At 45.4% G+C, this 15,907-nt stretch overlaps 1 protein-coding gene across 2 annotated transcripts in view; it reads left to right on the plus strand.

Annotated features, from left to right (window-relative positions):
- The first annotated feature begins 16 nt into the window (after positions 1-16).
- TET1 (tet methylcytosine dioxygenase 1) overlaps positions 17-15,907 on the plus strand; it is an 83,986-nt gene continuing 68,095 nt past the window's right edge. Inside the window, exons 1-3 of one of the 2 annotated variants that reach the window (XM_076339393.1) lie at positions 17-103; positions 1,803-1,881; positions 2,319-2,434. The gene's annotated coding sequence lies outside the window, so the exon portion shown is untranslated. Of the gene's footprint in view, positions 104-1,802; positions 1,882-2,318; positions 2,435-7,731; positions 7,781-15,907 lie in introns of those variants that run through there. The other variant, XM_076339394.1, reaches the window with a different exon arrangement.

Below are 15,907 nucleotides of genomic sequence, written 5' to 3' on the forward strand. Positions count from 1 at the left end.
TCTCAGCTGGCGGTGTAAATTTTTAGTACGCCCGGGGATCGCCTGCTGCCGCTTAGAAATGGTCATCGATGCCCTATGCCAGCAAATACAGATTTTTAGACCTGTAAGTGCATGCAACCAAAACCTAAATAGCTTTAATTAGGCTATACAATAAAGTACATCGATTTTTTTTTTAAGCATCTAAATAGCTACTTCGTGCTAAAACCATTTATTTTGTCTACAAATACAGTTTCATATCAAGCAAAGAATATTCAGTGTTTTCATATTCAAGTTTCAAAATGTGTCAGGGAAGTAGACTCTAAAAAAGCTAACTTTTTTTTTGTAGTATCAGGAAGGTCAAACCCAGTATCTCTGCAGCTGTCAATGTTTTTTGCAATTTTTTAGGTTTTCTGCAATGTCTATCTTGAATATAGTGTATAGGGCTTTCCAGGAGGCATTTAAACTTTTGTCCTCAACTCTTAGAAAAAAACACACACACACTCAATGCTGATGCATGGTATAAGGAAGGGGAGCATACCTGATGCCAGACACTGGTGAAAAAGTTAATGCTGTCAGCTTTTCTCTCAGTTTTCTGCAGTTACTCATATTATTTCTCATACGCTCTTTGCCCCATACATCTTGACCTCAGTTTCAAGTATTTCATATACCAAAATCCTTTTTTAAAAGTCAGTCTTTTAACATGAAGAAAATAGTCAAACAGATCTCAATGCTTGCACAAGTAAAATGAACCCATTTCCAAACAAATTTGCTGGAACATTTTTTTCTTCCTGCTTGTGTCAAACTGCCTTCAACAGAAATTACTCATTTTTTCTTTTAATAGGCTACATTCTTTAAAATTAGATTTGCTTCAGCATTGGGAAAACTTTATTTTGCTCTGTTTGATCATTATGTTATTATTGGGAAATGGCTGTTACAATATGCATTTTTTCCAATAATAAAAAAATACACAGCAAAGGTGGACAGATTTCTTCCAGCAAATGTGTAATAAGTCCTTTATAGCAGAAAACTCTCAAGTCTTCTTGCCTTTTTTAATATACCTGGGAAATTCATAATTTTCATTGAAGTCACTCTGATGTTTAAGTCTCTAATTGAAAAGCAACTGTTCTGAGAATTATGGAAGCAAGCTTTATAGTCACTGTTGATGTGGTTTTCCCCAGCCAATTTGTATTCTTTTGGGATTCTGATCAGGAAAAACCTCCCCCCCTGCTTTAATAGCTCCAACTGTAGAAACTTAATTTATTTACTGATTTCACACAGAAGTGTTGCAACCACACTAACAGCTGAAAGTCATCTAGTTTCTAGAGTTTCACCAGTAACTAGAACAATGAGATAACTGCATAAATGGGCTGTTACTTCTTTTGTATACAGGCAAGATATTTCAGGAAGGTACTTTGTCAACCCTGGTAATTCAGGGAAGCGTGCACTGTGAGTGAATACTGTTTAGGAAAGCAATAAGAAACTTTAATTGCAGAATTAAACAGAACATCTCAGAGATATACTAACACAGAAAGGAATTCAGCAGTGAGCTTTATGTGTATAGCTTTTTTTTTTTTTTAAATACTTGTGGCATAAAATGCTCTGAAGTTCTGTTTTCTTTACTAGTTTCTGTAGTAGTTCATTATTTGCACCTTCAAATCTTAACATTCTCACTGCTGTCACTTCATCTTTTTACCTTGAAGTGTTTATGCCCTTTACAGAATTTCTCTGGTGACTTCTCTTTTATGACCCATTCTTAAGTTATCAGCATTTTTAATGTCATTCAGGTTACGCTCATGCCTGACACTGTCATCCTTCCCTGGCAGATTGATGATAAACAGAGGAAGGTATTAAAGTCAAGATACTCAAGAGCAGAGCTGCTAAGTTGAAGAAAAATTCAAGCAGGTAGGTAGTTTTATCAATAGCTGTAATTTGTTCCTGAATTTTTTGTTGTTGAGGATGCTTGTTTTTGTAAAGATGTTTCAAATATTTATCAATTGAAATAAGTTATCAAGGCTAAAGCTAGGTAAGCTATTCCCATAGCAGTTGTTGCTGAAAAGATTATTTTCAGTGCTTTTAAAATACAGATGTACATCCAGCTCTGTTCTGAGACAGTTGTACAAATTATCCTCAAGTGTCATGCCTCTGGGCTATAGGGATCAGAAAGATTTTTTTCCGCTTTATACTTGCTTGTGGTCTTTACTAGTTAGTGATCTGAAGTAACATCTGTCTAGTTGTCTGTTCGTTTGCCCCAAACCACATCCAAAACCACTAGAAGTACAGAACTTTTCCCACATGATACTTGGGAATTTGAGGATTTTTTTTTCCTTCTTCCGCAACAGGCATTATGGCTTGCAGATTGGAAATACCTGAGCAAACCTCAATTCCTTTCCAGTGTGGCATCTTCAGCTCTCATTATCTCTGCCAGCAAGCAGACAGAACTGTGCTGCTTCCTGAGGTGAGGTGAGCTAGGAACCAAGGGTGACCACAGCATGGGTAGTATCCTCACCGACAGGGCGCAGTCCTGCAGCGGGACAGGCAGAGCTGGGTGCTGGGAACAGGCTCCATCAACAGTCACAGCAAGGGCACAAAGCAGGTCTATGGTCTATCCAGAGAGGCAAGTCAGGAACTGCAGGAGATGATGCCCAAAACAAGACTAGAGGAGAATGTGAAGTTCATTTAATAGATCCAGAAAAGAAACAAGGCTAGAGCCAGGACTCAAAACAAGCACACCTATAACATAGGTTAGACAAAGAGTGATTGCCTGGGCAGGCCTGAGCTTAAATGGAGCTCCTGGGCCCATGGACCAGGTGTGTGGGTGGAGGCCCCAGTTGAGGCTGGTCAGGGCCATTAATGACTGTTGGCACCCTCAGGACCCTGACAGTCCCTACCCGTAGCGTGTCAGTGAGGTCTTTAAGGAACAGAAATATTTGACTCTCCTAAGTCATTGAGTCTGCAAATAGAGTGATGCCAAATTTCTCTAGCTAAGCAGGCCTCTTCCTTTCTTTCAGGTGCAGGGAAGAGGTGTGCACTTCATGCCCTCTGGTATCACATGGCTTACTGCAAAAGTGCAGTAGACTTGAAGCATCCAAAAATGCTGGGTCGGTGCATGCAAAATTAGCCACGTCTTTCCAGATGTAGTGTTTACCAGCCAGGCACGGCACAATCATTCTGCACTCGTGCTTTATATTGCTCATGCACAATCATGCAGTGAAGTGAGGGCCAAGATTTCCAATAAATATGGAAACTGGTTGGGAACATCTGATAGGAAATATTTAGAATAAATGCAATGGACCTGTATAATGGGCATCAGAAGATGAAATCATAGTCCCTTCTGGCCTTACTTTATGTAAAATGGTATTAACACTTAAACTGTGTTCAGCATGCTTACAAATGTTAACTTATTTTCAGCGCCAATCAGGCAGGTAGATACTATCTACAGAACCAGGGCCAAGAAAGACTAAATGAGGAAGTCATTGTGAAAACCACAATTAGAATTCAAGAGTTTCTGCATTAAACTCATGTTGTTCAAGACTTTTCTCTTTCAGATACTGCCAACTAACAATGCTGTGGGTGATTTATCTGATCATCTGTGTTACAAATACAAAGGCATTAGTGGTGGTTGGCTTGTGTTCAGCTGGGTTCACAAGCACAGCACCACACCAGTGCAGCATAGAGCTTCCTAGGTCACATCTGGTCTGGGAGCAGGCTGGTCACTTTGTCACACTGGAGTGCGAGCTAATAAATGTGAGGGAGGCTTTGCAAGGTAGATGCTTTAATCAATGCTTTGTAATCACACAAGGAGCCAGCCCTAATGTCTCAGCATCACGTTTCAACTACGAGGGAGGCAGGGCTAGCCAAGGTAGGCCTGGTTAGATCCAATCTTTCCGTTACATATCAGCATAGGTGTCTTTGCAGTGTAATTCCTAGAGCTTTTGGTCTGTGGAGAGCTTGACTCAGGTTCAGCATCAGTGACACATCTGACCTTCCATAGCCTGGCCTGATGTTGTGCCTACTGCAGAAGTCTTACCCAGATGACTCTGCAGGACTGATTTAGGGATACTGATTTAACGTACTTGGATAGTTCTGTTTCCAGGGTCAGGGCCCTGAGGGCACTAATAGGCCTTAAAGGGCCTGACCAGCTGCACCTGGGGCCTCCACCCACATCCTCTGCCCATGGGGCCAGGAACTCTATTTAAACTCAGCCCTGGCTGAGCTATGTTTTAGAAGTATTAATACGTGTTATGGAATCTGTTTGGCCACTGTGCACCCTGCTCAGTATCTACTTGGATTGTGTCTATCCATGCTTACCTGCTGGGTCACCAGACCTGCTTCTGACATGCAGATTGACTTCTCAGTTCAACCTCAAACCTGCATCATCACCTGGAAGCTGACTGACCATCTGGACTCCTGGCTGAATCTGGATACTACCCGCAGGCCTGTCCTGTTTGCCTTGTGTGGGGACAATAGGGCTGGGTGCTGGCCAGTGAGGTCCTTGCCCTTCTGGCTGTTACTGTGTGGGGCTCCCTGTCTCTCAGGAAGCAGCTGTCCCTCACAGCTCCCTGATACTCACTACAGACTCAAATTTTGCCAGAGCTGCCTGCAGTGTGGAATTATTTATGAGTTTATGCACTGTATTCTTTGGTGCTATGTTGTCCAGTTTTATTCATTCTGCAGGTGTGTACCAATTTGCATGTTATTCTGGATAAAAACAGGGGGATAGTAGCACTGTGTCGGACCAAAGGTCCACCAGCTTAAAACTTTACCCGACAGTAGCCAGTAGCACATACACAGGGAAGAAGGCTCGAGTGGCGTACAGGGCTATTTCCTCAGGACACTCTGCCAGCATCAAGTAATGTGTAGCTAAAATAGTACTTTTGTGTTAAGTAGCTTTTGATTAAACTTTCTTCCATTAATTTTGCTTTTAAAAAAATTTAACCTGTGAAGTTTTTTGCATCTACAATGTGCTGTAGCAGTGAGTTCCATGGTTTGACAACACATTGCATGAAAAAGTAGCTGTGTTCTGTTCTGATGAATCTCTGATAAATTGACTTGATATCCTCTACTTCTGAGAAACAGCGAGTGATCACTCCCTGATAATGCTTTCCATGCTGCTCTTGTTTTTATAATATATTGGTTGGCACTTCACCCAGATTGCCTTCTTTCCACAGGATGAAAGTAATTTAGCTGCTCCTTTTACTTTTGGCCACCCTTAATGTCTTTCTCTGTGCCTTTTTAGGTTCCACTATGTGCCTTTTTAAGCAGACCAGAACTGCATGTTATATTCAAGATGTAAGCAAATGATAGATCTGGACTAAATAACAATGGTGTACCGATGTTTCCAGTTCTGTTCTCCCCTCCTTTTGTAATGGTTCCTAACACTCCACTTGAGCAACCCAGAACAGTTTCACAGAAGTATCTGTCACAGTACCCAGGATCTCTATTTTGAATGGTAGTAGCTAATTCAGAGGCCATGATTTCCATGTTTCCCCCCACGTGCTTCACTTTGCATTTTAGTGAAAGGATTTCATCCACCATTTTGTTGCCCAGCCAGTCATTACTGTGAGCTCTTCTCCAAACATTTATACTCAGCTCTAGTTTTGGTAGGCTGAGTATCTTAGTGTTGCCAGGAAAGATTGGCACCTAGTGCTACTTCATTTCTAGGATATTTATTAGCGTTGAAGAAGACAGATCACAAGCATATATGTCTGTGGCTGTGAAAATGAACAATTTTTAATTCTTGTTTGTTTCCTAGCTTTTAGCAGAGTTTTTAATGGAGCAGTGATTGTACATGTTGGTGTTTGGGTGTTCGTATTACCCTGCTTATTCTAACGAAATGTTAGCCTTCCTGCTTGTTTTTCCTCCAAGTTACTAATTTCTTGCTCTGCATTTTGTTCAAGCCCATAACTTCCAACTTATTACCATGTTCCCAAGAAACATACTCAGCTTATGTCATTAAGGCTTTGTCATTAAGTTCTAGTTCCTTCTACTTTTGCTGCGTGCAGCACTTGGAGAGCAATAGTTCTTTTACTTCTCAAATCATCTATTATTTTATCTTATAAAAATAGCTTGTTACCTCTTCTTTTAGCAGGGCAGGTCTTTGGAATGACAGAAGTCTTGATATCCAGCCCTCTAGAAAAGCAGTCTTTTCAGCAAACTGTCAGATTGAGGAGGAGGATGGAATGGTTACATCCACCAAAGAACTCACGTGCATTGCCAAAATTACCTGCCAGCTCATCAGGCAAATGTTCAAAATTCAGGTGTATGTGTTGCTGGTTTCACCTTGTTGCATCTGAAATGTGTCTGTGAGCTTGGCTAAGATTCCCAGATTGTATTCCTTTTTCACTGCAAGGAAATAAAGGGGAGGAGGAAGGAGGATGGAGGTACAAATTGGTGATAGGGTATTTACCCACTGGCACTGAACTGCGACAGCACTAACAATTAGCTGTTACAGATCTGTGCCACTGCTTCTCCTTTCCCATGTGTCAATTAAAATAGATAGCAAAACACTGGCATTTAAAGCATCTTTATAGAAAGGGATGTGGACAGTACTGCTTTCTTGTATGCAGTAGAAAAGCCTCTCTGCAGGCTTGCATTTGAATGGGTTGGTTCACGTTTGAAGTGCTTTCTACTACAACAGCTAGAGACTTAATAATGAAGCTTTTTTAAAAAAGTACTGCTAGGGTATATTGTTTCATAGATCCCATTTCCAACATCTGTTTTCCAGTCTGAAGAGGCGTTAGAGTTGGTGGCCTGCTTTCCACTCTGACAAAAGGCTGTAGTGATAATGAGTTGTGTAAGAAGGCTGGACCGACTCTTCCTCGTTATAACATTTTGCTCACCTGCTTCCCTCTGGGAAGCAGCAGCAAATATCATCAGTGGCTCTTAATGGATGAGATGGGGAGAGCAAGACTTCCCACCCACCCCCGCCTTCCTCTCCTCCTTGCGGGAGGGAGAGGGCAGCTCAGCAGCTCTTCCTCTCAACCTGCATCTCCCCAGGCGTCAGGGTGTGTTTGCTCCGCTCGTGGGACGGCCGGGCCCGGGTGGACGCCGGCGTTTGGGGGTCCTCCTGGGTGGCACGTGTAAGCAGACGGGGGTTTGGCCCCCTGGTGAAGCCCTTGCCTGTCACCGCTGACCAGACTTTCCCTCTTCCAGCCTAAAAAAAGGGATGATTTCAGAGGGTGTCGCCTCGGTGCTGGTCGGGAGGCATGCGGTGTCAAACTGCAGCCTCCGCAAGTAACGGAATAATTTGCCTTTTCTCTTATTATCGTCATTTTGTTTAGTTGTTGTTGTTGTTAAATAATCCCCGGCGTTACCGGCCTGGCACGCCGACTGCGGCTCTCGGGGGGCAGCCGGGAAGGGACTGCCGCCACCCTCGCGGCTCTTTGCCCTCGCTTTCCCCGGGGCCGTGCCGGGCCAGCCCCGGCGCTGCCGCCGCCGCCGCCGGGTCGTCCCAAAGCGTGGGGAGGGGGGGGCGGCGAATCCCGCTCCAGCCGCGGGGATCCAGGGCGCGTTTTGCCGCCTGCCGGGAGGGCTCGGTGCGCCGAGCGCCCCGCCGAGCCGCCCCCTCCCCGCTCCCTCCCGGAGGGTCCGGCCAGGGGCGACGCGCGCCGCCGCCGCCGAGAGCACGTTTCGCGGCCCGGGGCTCCCTCTCCCGCGCCTGGGCTCGTCGCGCCATGGGAGCCGCCCGCCCGCGGGGGCCCGGGCCGTGAACCGCGCCTCGCCCCCCTCCAAGCGCGGACCGCCAAGCCATGCCAGCATCGCCCCTTCCTGTGAGCTGCGGGCTGGCCGTGCCGCAGCCCTGGTACGTGTGTGGGACGGGTCCCGGGGCTGCTGCGGGCGGGAGCGGGGGGGGGGGGAGGGGGCGACGGAGACCTCTGCTTCCGGACCCCCCTCCTTTTTTGTTTTTAACCCCCCCTTTCTTCCCCCCTTCCCCTCTCGCTTAGCAGCTTGGCTCGTTGCAAAGTTGAGCTAGGGTGGAGTGGGGAGGGGGAGGCAGGGGCAGCCCCGCGGCCGGGCTCGGAGCCCCGCGGGTCGGGCCGTTTCGAGGCGGGGAGGAAGGCAGGCGGGCAGGCTGGGGGTTATTCAAATGCAAAACGCAGTTTGTTGGCCGAAAGAGCGAAAAAGTCCGGTCTCCCTGGCTGTGCTGGAGCGTGTTTGCGCTGCAGCAGCCAGAGCCTGCCTGGAAAAACCCGCCAGGCGAGAGAAACTGCCTGCAGTCTCCGCGGAGGGCAGGGAACAATTAAAGGGACCCTGCCCGGCAGCTGGGGTCCCCGGCCAGCCAGAAAACCCCCGCAGCCACCCCCCCAGAAAAACAGGCGAGCGAGGGCCGTGCAGCAGCATCACCCTCTGGAGGTGCCGCTGGTGTGCGGGGCCGGGGGAAACATCCTCGGGGGCGGCTCCCCGCCTCTGCCGCCGGAGCAGCCGGGCGCGTCTGGATGGGCGCTGCGGGTCCCCAGCGCTCCCGCTGGGGCCGGCCCCATTGTCTGCAGCCCCGGGGAGGGCTCCTGGGGTTGGGGGGGCACGGCCAGCGGCGGGGCCGGGCCACGAGGAGCCGCTGCCTCCCCCTAGGCGGGCCCTGCCTGCCCCTTCCCTTCCCCCCCCGGGGTCTGCCTGCCTGCACTAAAGGAACCAGAGCCCGGCGGGGCTGCAGCCCCCGAGGTGCTCCTGGGTGCCGAGTGCCCATCGGCTGCTCTTGGAGCTGGGGGAGAAGAGGTGGTGGCCTTGTCACAACTGGAGGTTTGGTGCTGGTGGGGATGGTCCCTGCTGGGCTCGTGATGGAGTTAGGGGAGAAGGATGCGTTTCGCCAAATGGAATGGGTAAGGAAAAAGGACGAGGTGGCCTGCTGGGAGGCAGGACCAGTTAACCTTACAAAGGTATGGCTGCTAATGCCCAAGGAGCGAGCGGTGGAGCATGCTGGATTTGCAAAGAGACCAGGCACAGCGGTAGTCAAAGGAGTCGCACCAATCATGTGCCTAGCCTGTCCTACACCCAGCCAGCCTATCCTGCACCCCAAAGGTATTTAAAGAGCGACGTAGACCGCATCACTTGCATCTCGGCCTACATAGCAGCAGCCCAGCGTGGTGAGATGTGACTCCTTTAAGGAGGAGAGGGGAGCATGCAAGTAGGCATCTAGAGCGGGGCACCAGCGCACCAACGTCAGTGCAGACCCGCGTGTGGGGCAGTGAGAGTCGGCCCCTGTAAACAAGCTGGTCAGGGCAGATGCATCAGTGTGGATCTGTCCAAAGGGCTCTCTTTCTAGAAGCATTAATGCAGTAATGGCAAAACTGGGCAAAGATGCACTTGCAGCATTAGATGTTTAAACGTGACTGAGCAGACTTCTAGGGCAAAGGTGTGTCTCTAAAATTTAAAGCCAATGGAGAAACCTGTGAAAATAATAATTAAAAAAAATCTTCCAGATAGGAGCTCTCCCCAGCTGTGCTCAGTACTATTTTTAAGGTACTCTTGTGGAGAGGCAGAAGGCTATTCTGTGCAGTAATCACCTTGTTTTCATTAATGTCAGTCAACACAAATTAGGAGTAGAGATTGAATCCAGAAAACATAGCATTTATTCTTGGTCTGGGCAAAATTGGGCAGGTGGCCTGGTCAACCCTGTTTGTAAAGGAAGAGAAGGCTGGTTTGTGCTTTTCAGAAGCAGTTTGTCCAGCAGCACAAGGGTGAGTGGTGGTTGCTCTCAGGATGAGGCTCAGTCCTTCTGCACGGGAGCGGTTGGTTGTGCTTGGAGGAGACAAGGGAGGGCTGGGTTGCACAAAGCAGGTATTCGGGGAAGGATTCAAGGTGAGACGTACCAAGGAACTTTCTGATATTTATGGTTTCTGTAAGACCCAAGTCTTCACTGTGTAATAATCCAAAATCCTGACTGATAGCATTTTATTACGGCTGGCGTGCTACCCGTGGTTGTTAAAGCTGGCCTAAGCATTTCCATCCTGCTTTCTGTTTTCAGTTACTTACATTTCAAAACACCTTTCAGGCTGAAATTTTCCAGGCTTAATCTTTGCCTGAAGGTTCTTCCCTCCACCTCCCCCTTCTTTTAATTGAGTTTGAGATAAGGTGATTCAGTTAGTGGTTTTTTTCTTTTTTTTTTTTTTTTAAGAAAAGGCAAGCCCCCTGAAGAATAGTCAAATATTATAAAAAAGAAATTCAGTGTTTAAAACAGCATAAATGCAGAATTAGAGGGGCATATGATTAGCTGAGGGGTTTTGTTTGGTTTGCTTGCTTTTTTTTTTATTCAAAAGTACCTGGAGTGTTCTGGTGGAAAGGGCTTTCATTTGGTGAACCCTTAGAAATTACTTGGTATCTTTTTAGTATTTCCCCTGTTAAGGACAGGGTTAGGCTACACTGAACAGAGGTTAAAGCAAGCCTGTGCTCCTGCCTCGGCAGGAGGGAGGATACTTGCACATGTGGTGTGAGTCTTCACAATGGCTTTTTGGTGCCAGTTGTTTGTTTGAGGCTTAATCTGGTTTTGTGGTTTAAGCATGTGTGGTTCCTTGCCACACTTTTTTTATCGTTCTAATAGAGCTTTCCCTAAACCAGGAGGGCTTTTTTTTGTGATATTTTATTATCTGTTTCACTCACTGTGCAGGCTCCAAGGTGCATGCTGAAGTCATGACATTGCAAAATGCTAAACATCAACATCTCTTGCTGAATTCATTGTGAGTGTGTATTTCGCAGCTGTCTTGAGCTCCCCATGCAGCGGAGGAAAGTAGGACGTGGTGGCAGTCCTGCCTTATCCAGACTTACCCTCCAAGCACAGAGGTGGTCTTCTGGGTCCAGCAAGGACAAAAGTTTAGGATGAAGGCCTTGGTGCTTGGTCTGTTCAACATCATCTGGTGTTACTGATGTCAGTGGGAAAAGGAGTATGCTTTGAGTGTGCGCCTTTGTCTGTGAGAAACTGAGGTGGCATCCTGCAGTGCCTGTCCCAGATTTGCAGTTATGTTACTGGAAAGTGTTGACCTAAGTCAAGGTTTAATATATGTGGATAAAATATGCCCTTGAGTGGCATAATCCTGGAAAGTAAAGCAGAAAACTTATACATAGTAAAATGGAAAACAGTATTCTTGAATGGTGTGTGAGATTATAGAAACACCACTTGAAACAGGACTGCAGGAGGAGAGGTCTGGGGGGCTGCAGGGTAGTGAGTGAGGGGGGACCTTGGGGGTGCCTCTGCAGAGGGAGTTTGGGGAAATCCCACTGCCTGCCCTGGGAAGGGGGAGAGGCTTCTTTACAAGACTGTGTATGAAATAACTAATGGTACTGAGAAGGCAGATGAGAAGTTTCATTTTTATTTCTTAACCAAAACCAAATGGGTACTCAAGGATTAAAGAAGGGGGGAAAGGGAAAATTAAAGCTAATTCTCTCCTCCTAACCCATTTCTCTTCTTTTCATATACAAAGTGTTGTACAGAGCAATCAGTAGATGCAGGGAATTAGGCAAGACTGAAAAGCAGGTTGACGTTGGTGCAGCTGGGAAGAATATGCAGGTGATATGACATAATCCTGAAAAGACTGAAAAAAGCTTTTGCACCTAACATGAGGGTCAGATTTTCTAATGTCTGTCTTCTCTGGTGTCTCTTGCATCTTCCTCTAGAGCATTTGCTGACAGAAGATGAGATGCTTTTCAATTCAAAGTTGCAGATCTGAGCTTGTGTGACAACTTCTAAGTCAAATTGTGGCCCTTATTGCTTGGGACCTGTGTATTATTAACTGGCTTTTTTGAAAGCTTCCAGGTCTTGTTTCCCCACTGGACCAATCTCAAGTGACTTTTAAAAAGATATCTAAACACTGAAACAAAATGTATTTAATTAGCGCATCTGACTGTAGTAAAACCAGACTCAACTAGTCCTAGCTGTGTCATGTAATTTTTTTTCCCCATGCAGCTGTGTTTGTTCAGGGGTCACTTGCTCTCTTTGATGATGCCATAAAAAAGCTGCCACCATTTTATGAGAACACATCTTTTAATCTCTTTTTTTTTCCTCCATCTTCCAACAAGAATCAAGTTATGGAACAGAATCTTGATGGACACTACCTCTAAAAGGAAAACTTGCTTTTTTTATATTTTTGTGTAAAGGGAAAGTAAATAAGAAAAGCAGGGTTTTTGGGGGGTTGTGTTGTCCGTGTCCCCCCCCCCCCCCCCCCCGGAGGCATTCCAGCAGTATGGGGTTAAATTCCCCAATTACTTTGTAGGCAAAATTCTCATTATAATTGTTTGGAATTTTGACCAAGATGGGACTAAAAGGTTTAGCCCTTGATTAGCTTTTTAGCAGTATTTGTTGAGGATTATACCAGTCAGTGGGATTGCTCCAGATTTATTACTGTGAATGAGCAAAACTTAAGCAACTGGCCTTAAAACCAGCTTTCAGCTTTGCACATGAATTAGTAGAGATAAGTCAACTCAAGTAACAAACAGCTTCGGGATGCACTGTTATTACCTAGGGCAGTTCCCTGCAAACCCTCTTGTACCTATTACCCGTCTTACTTCATAGAGACGCCTGTCCTCTGCTCTCAGGGCGGGTATGGTAGGTCCCACCTGATTCGGTTTTCGGAAGAAAGCATTGAAGTAGGTCTGTTTCTCTCCAGGATGATGGAAAACTGCCAAGTTATTATATTGCCCCATGAGGTTTATGTCTGATAATCCTGCTAAGTCCACATAAATATTTTGGAAATATAATTAATTTCTTGCTATGAAATGTGACTGATGTGATACAGCCATTTGTTGTCCTTAAGAAGTGACATGAGGCAATTTGCAACTGCTGCAGGCATCAACAGTCATTACCAGTGCTTTAAATGGAAAAAGGAAGGTAAAATATTTCCTAGTGAAATACTGAAACTTGAATATTGAGCTTGTAGCTACCTAATATTTTGGTCCTAAATGTGGAAGAGTAAACAAAGAAATAACAATGTAATGTAGTTTTATTAGACACTTTATTTAAAAAATGTTAGACAGTTTTTATCTAGCGGTTGAGGTTATTGTAGCGGACTAGTATTCATCAAGACTATGGGCTTTCTTTAAGGGAAGCAAAGATCTCTTGCTGACAGGCATTTCTCCCAAGAGCTTACAGTCACCTTGGGGGTCAGGTGCTCAGAGTCCCAGACAAATATAACTGAAGTCAAGTATTAATTGAAGAAAAAAAAAAAATTAAAATTTTCCTTTAGGGATCTATTGCCCAGATCTCTTCTGAAAAGCCCAAATTCACTCCAGTGACAAAATTGAAACAAAATGGATGAAACAGTTGCTGTTCTTGTGCCCCTGTATTGTCATCTCTGAGCAAGACAAATACTAGCAGCCTTTGCCATCTTCTTTAATGCAGTATTTAAATGCCAGTCAATTTCCTACAAATACCAGTATTCTTTGTTTACCAAGAAAAAGGGAAGTCTTCAACCACTTGATGTTCATAGCCTCTAATTTTGGCCCTGAAAAGAAGCAACACTTTGGCTTTGATACTTTTCTACGTTCTTTCCAGACAGGTATGTTTTTCTGTATTAAAAGAAAAAAAAAAAAAACAAAACAGGATGGTCTTGCTTCTTCAGTCCTGAAGCAACCATGTTGCACTTTCCAAATGCATGTAAAGACATATTATCATGTAATTATAATGATGATTTTTAAAAAATTACAGAATTGTTACAAATGAAGCTTCTAATCGATAATTTTGATGATCATGCTTCCCAAACTTCCACAACAGCAGTGGCAACTGCTTATGTAGAGAAGTAATATGAGCAAAGCATTATACACATTCAGTATCTTCAAAAATCCAGTCTGTTTCCACTCCAGATCTCCTGTTTTCTCTCGTCATTCTGCTTCTGTTTCAGGGCTGATAAAGAGAAAAAACTTTTATCTCTTCAGTTCCCCTCCTGATTCACACATTCCCATGTTGCCTGGCCCTTCTTGTTGTTTGCTTACTTTCTTCCTTGCTCTCCTGGCTATAGTCTCTGAAAGTAGCTCGCATTTCCTCTCCTGCCACTGTTATGTAGCGGCGGCCACTAATGGCTACAGATAGGCTGTGTGCTGTTTGCTTCCAACTGGTTTTGCAGCCCTCCAGGCTATCCTTGGGAATGAGTAGTCCAGTCTCTGTCAAAACCACGAGAAACTGGGGAAACTTTTTGCAGGCTGCCAACAACTATTTCATGGACCTGCTGATGTGATGCCGATGCCCTCTTTGACACTCAGTTCATGGAGTGAGTAGTAATGGCCATGTCCCCCTTCCCCCATGCGTTTCCAGAGAAAGGTAGGGGGAGGAAAGCACTCAGATTACCTTCATTTCAGCTTTGTATTTATTTTGCTATTTCAGTGTCTGACCCAACTTTATATTATAGAGTGCTTCTGCAGGAGCTGTTCAGGTCTCTTCTGTGGCCTTTGAAGCATTACCCGCAATTATAAACAACTACACGTGTCTATTTAGTCTCTCCAGGTTGGATGTTTTGCTGTGATGAAGCAGGGATGCTGTTAGCTTGTTTATTCTGTGTTTGCTGGACATTATTTTCTGATCTGATCTGACCTTACAAGTGTGTTTAGCCTTGTCTTGTACAGCAATGCTGGCTCTAAAATGGTATTTGAGTATGTGGAAAAACTTCTGTCTCGGTATAATGTTAATCTGATATGTAATATGAAGATATGATACAGAATAATCACAGCATGTTTAGGTAAGATACTTGGTTTAAGTGTTGTAGTACACAGGATCAGTTGGCTTGCTACTACTGAACAGACAAGAGCTAGGCTTCAAAATGCTTTAAATAAGCTGTTTGAAAGGAGTTTGGGGAGTTACTGTTAGCCTTGGTAGGTATTGTGGCCACTGGGCAGCCTGCTCAGGGCTGAGACAGTCAGAAACAAGCTCGCTGCCAGCGTGCTGGTTTGGGGAGCGCCAGGAGCTGGTGGTCCCGCACAGAGGCCGTGCGTGTTGGCTGTGCTAGACCATCCCCTTGGCGGGCTAATGAGCTTATCTTGATGCGGTGCAGCGCTGTTTGGTGTGGATGGTTGTAAGCTTTCTGCACCCCTTGTGCTGTAGATATGTCTTTGTGGTCTGGGGGTCTGTTCTGCTCGTGGAGCCTGCTCTTCACGTGCCTTGTGCCTTTTCATTTGCCCTACACCAGCCAGGTTTGGCTGGTGTAGTGTACCATTAAACATTCTGGGGTATTAAGTAGACTGGGCTGCACTAGCGTAGCTCTCCCCACCTTCAGCAGAGCTCAGACCAGGCTGTGGGTAAGTGCAGCCTCCGTAAGATCACACTGCTGGCTTCAAGGTGGGGTTGAGGACATAGGAAGGAGTGGTGGTGTCAGGAGCCTGGTAGCTCTTCCCTTCTTCTGTTTTCTACTTCTTTAGAAGCCAGGATTCCCTTTTTTTTTTTTTTAACTTCCTTTAGAGGTCAGGATTTTAGACATCATCCCCATAGTTCTTGTTCTTCCTTTTCTTTCCCTCTTCCCCTCAGTGAGGTGCAGGTGGCCTGTAGGTGACTTGATTTGGGCTTAAGGAGTTCAAAGGAACCATGACAAAGGGAAGGCACCCTCCTGCCTGAGACTACAGAACCTCTTGCTCTGGCCTGCCTGCTCCCACTTCTAGGCTGCCCTTGTCTACCCATCTGATCTATTGAAACAGCTAAATAAATCTTTAAAAGCCTTCCACAGGTGCTTAAAAGCACTGTGTGCTTAAAAACTATGTACTTATGAGAAATGCTTTACAATTAAAAAAACCCAACTCACCTTGAAGGAAATTCATTTGGAGCATGAAGAATCTGTTGTATCTTCTGAGATGACTGAACTGTATTTGGGGAGTTGGGGGACTTCTTCATCGCAGTTGTGTTTGGGGACAAAAGCTTAGGACAAATGTATGGTATTTTGTTGAAGGCAAATATGTTAGTAGTCATAATGATGAAGCAGAGACAACTGCCTGCATAATACATTAGATATAGCTAGACAGGACA

This window comes from Aptenodytes patagonicus, chromosome 5 (genome assembly GCF_965638725.1).
Source record: "Aptenodytes patagonicus chromosome 5, bAptPat1.pri.cur, whole genome shotgun sequence".
Lineage (NCBI taxonomy): Eukaryota > Metazoa > Chordata > Aves > Sphenisciformes > Spheniscidae > Aptenodytes > Aptenodytes patagonicus.